The following is a 3,710-nucleotide window of genomic DNA, read 5'->3' on the forward strand; positions in this document are numbered from 1 at the left end:
GGAAGTGGGCAGTGGGCTAGGGGGCTGGATGACCTTCAAGTTATGATGAACGTGCTGTTTCTATGGAAATTTCTAGTGACCTTCTAGCTGCATTCCTAATTGCTTGACTATCAGGAGGTGGTGCAAGATGTGCTTGCCTCAGTGATCTTGAACAGACAATGTAGCATACACTTATTTATAACAGCCTAGTTCACTCCGGAATATGGTTTTAAGGAGTGAGGCCTAGTTTCTGATAACGGTACCAGACAGTTTTGCTCTCCTCCGGGCTAGAGTTAATTATATCCTGCAGCTGCACATTCTTTTCTCTTTAGCTCAAAAACTTACAGCAAGACTGCAAACAGCTTTTAGGTGAAAAGCTGGACTATGGCAGAAAGAACAGCAAAATGGCCTCAAACAAGTCACAGTCCCCAACATCTCCCCCTTTCTCTTCTAATAAAAGAAGGAAAGTCGTGAACGGGTGGAAGAACCGTGTCTTAGGCTACAAGGTTTGACCAGGTCGGACACGGCCAAAGCCGCATTTAAAAGGTGGCTACAGACGCCGTGGGTGCGCGCAGAGATCCGAATTATGCGCTGTAGCCTTTTTGGGCCGTGCCCTAACTGGGACCTTGCTAATCCCGTCGTAGGTGTCTCCACAGCCGAGAGCACAAGTGACGGAGTGAACTCCGTTTGTTAGCTATGCGCTCTATCTCCTGGAAACTTAGTGGCTGGAAAGGCGGCTTGGTGACTAAAGCCAAGTTTTCACAGGAGTCACGCGGGGTTAGACGCTGGTAGTTGACTTGAATAGAGGTTTTTGCCTTTTCATCTACCTGGTTCTTAATAAAGGCAGTGATTTTGCGGAAAATCCATGGGCCAAGAGAAAAGAGCAGCATGAGGCTAATAAGAGGGCCCAAAATAGTGGACAAGATTGTGTGGAGCCAAGGGGAAGAGAAAAACCAATCCTGGTACCAACCTTGTTCTTCATCGAAATGTTTTTGAAAATTTTTTATACCATCACCAATATGTTGAACGCTGTCTCTAACTAATCCAGTTTTGTCTTTAAAAATACAACATTGTTCCTTAAGGGCTACACAGACTCCCCCCTCTTTCATAAGGGCAAAATATAGAGCACGACGATTTTGAAGAACTACATCAGCAAGGGAACTAACAGTATCGTAGGGGTTGAGGAGAGAAGCTAAGCTAACAGCGTTCATAATATGGGTCTGTGAGGGCTAGAGCAGAGGCATTTATAATATTTAAAATAACTTGAGAGGAGGAGGATGGGCCAGAAGGCAGAGTTTGTAGCTTACAACTTGCTCAACAGTGAGTTAATGACGCTGAGGCTGAACTTTACAGAGAAGAAGTTTAGAGTTATTGGTGTAGATAGGAGATTTAAACGTTGTGATGCTTTCATAAAACGGCAAAACCGGTGAATAGCAGATCCAACAGTGTTCATAGCTGGTGTTAGAGAGTGCCTGGGCAGAGGCATTGACCATTTGCAGGATGAGGTTTGAGGTGGAAACCGACCAACAGGTTTGATGGTTATTCTAGGCATTAACAAAGCTAAAACATAACAATCATGATAAGCAAGAAACATTTTAGTAACAATATGGGGAGAAAATCTAGTGGAACAAACAAAATAAGTGGAGTTGGGGGCTTCAATGAAGATGGAAGAGTTGTTAACAATAATGGTTTGATTGCAAATGTCTGATTGTTGAACAGGCGGGCACATATATGGTTCGAGCAAGCAAAGTTCCACGACCGTGACTTGTTTGCAATGGAGGTTGTTGGTGGCAATGGTGGGCAACCAAGGCAGCTAGGCAGAGTGTCTAATTCAGCATTGTCAAAGGTGGAGTCAGTTAGAAACAGGTTTGCAGGAATGGCGGCTAGCAGGAGGTTTATAAGAAAACAGCTTGGCAGGAGGCAAAATGGTTACTTTTTATAAAAATTAAGAATTTACTTAGTTCTTTGGCCTGGGTTTACAGGCAGAAAACATTAGCAATTTACATTACACTAGTTATTTTTGAATACCACGGGAATGTTATTTGACTTTTGTTAGACTTTGGCATAAAAGAAAATTTATAATTAACAATTGCTAATAAAAAAATTTTTTAAACAATATAAAGGATTTTTCTTAAACTTCTAGTTATTATGTTAAAGCTGGATACTATTTTTTAGCCATAAATACATATTTTATAGGCCTGAACTTACACATAGCAGGAAAGCCGGGTGACTGCAAAGTCCAGAAATTCTCCAGGGAAAAGTTATCCCCGATGGCCATTGAGAAATCTGGGGTTTGCCATCCCCCACACCTTCCGCCATGTTCTTAGAAGGACAAAGCTAGCTTAATACATAATTTTTAACACATGATTTTTAGTTGCAAGATGCCAGTTTGTGAACTGACCAGACTGAACTAGGTTGAAAAAATTAATTGAAATTTGAAAAATGGATAAGGCTTTAAAAATTGTATCATTATAAAATGTAGAGATAACAAATAAACAGACAAAACAAAACAACACTAAACACAACATTTTACACTTGTGGCCACTTTCATTCATCACAACAGACACATAAACAGACAAAAGGATTGATTTAAGACTTATTTATAAAAAATTGACAAGCGCTTTTAAATATTTAGCTAGCATGTTTGTGAGAAGAAAAAAATTTTTGTAGAAAAACTTTTTTAGTTTTGAGAAGTACTTAATGTAGATGGAGTGGAACTTTGCTGAAAATAAATTTTAAGGTTTAGATTTAACACAAAACATTTTTAAAACAATTTTAATTTGAAGTTTAAAACATTAATTAAAATGGTTAATAAGCAGTAAAAATTTTTTAAGTAAAATGGTTAATGAGCACTGTAGAAGGAGTCTTCACTCTGAAGTATGAAATCATTTGCTGTAAATGAATAGGTTTTCTTTAAATTGGTTTTGCAGTAGAACAGTAAGACAGCTGCAATAAAGTGTTAAAATTTTTATGATTAAACACAATAGCATGAACTATGATTATTAAAGGTATAAAAACTGATTTTTAAAAAACAAACAACTGTTTTTACTATGAAGACTTTATGTGAATAATTTGTAAAAAATATTATATACTAAATTAACTAAATGCTTAGATTATTATAAAATATAGTTAAAGACATCTGATACATTTACACACCTAGAACTTAAGACTAAAATTATATTTAATACTAGTTAATTTGCTTATAAAGTTTAGTTACTTTTATATATTACTTATAAAATTATATATAATATAGTTTTCATTAATATTATTTTTTCACTGCGACACAAATATACAGATTTATATAATGTGCTGATATTTTGAATGCACTTAAAATAATAGTTCTTTCAATGCAGAAATAAAGAACAACCATTGCTGTAGCACAAAGTTAAAACTAAGGGTACTATAAAGCATACTTAGGTGTTTACTGTGCATTAAATTAACTATATTGTTTAAAAGGCTAACCACATTATTTTTCACATAATTTTGTAAATACTTTAAAAATTAAAATAAAACTTTTAATAGAAATATAAGACTTAAATTTAACACTTTTGTGTTCGTTTGGATTTTAAAACACAAAGAAGTTTTTCTTTTACCAACATTTTGTTATCTGTAAAGTGACAGAATTATGACCTTGCTCTAAAATTTTCTGAGAGGCATGAAAAAAAAAAGTTTATTGCTGTTATTTTCTTGTTGCTTTTTAATGTTTTAATAATTACTTTACACCACTTAAT

The 3,710-nt window shown here is 35.4% G+C and overlaps 1 non-coding gene across 1 annotated transcript; it reads right to left on the reverse strand.

The window, feature by feature from the left end:
* Window positions 1-3,281: 3,281 nt before the first annotated feature.
* Window positions 3,282-3,411, reverse strand: LOC125999710 (small nucleolar RNA SNORA22). Its single transcript, XR_007492189.1, has one exon. It is a non-coding gene; the product is annotated as a small nucleolar RNA SNORA22 (small nucleolar RNA).
* Between the last annotated feature and the right edge of the window lie 299 nt (window positions 3,412-3,710).

This window comes from Suncus etruscus, chromosome X (assembly GCF_024139225.1).
Source record: "Suncus etruscus isolate mSunEtr1 chromosome X, mSunEtr1.pri.cur, whole genome shotgun sequence".
Lineage (NCBI taxonomy): Eukaryota > Metazoa > Chordata > Mammalia > Eulipotyphla > Soricidae > Suncus > Suncus etruscus.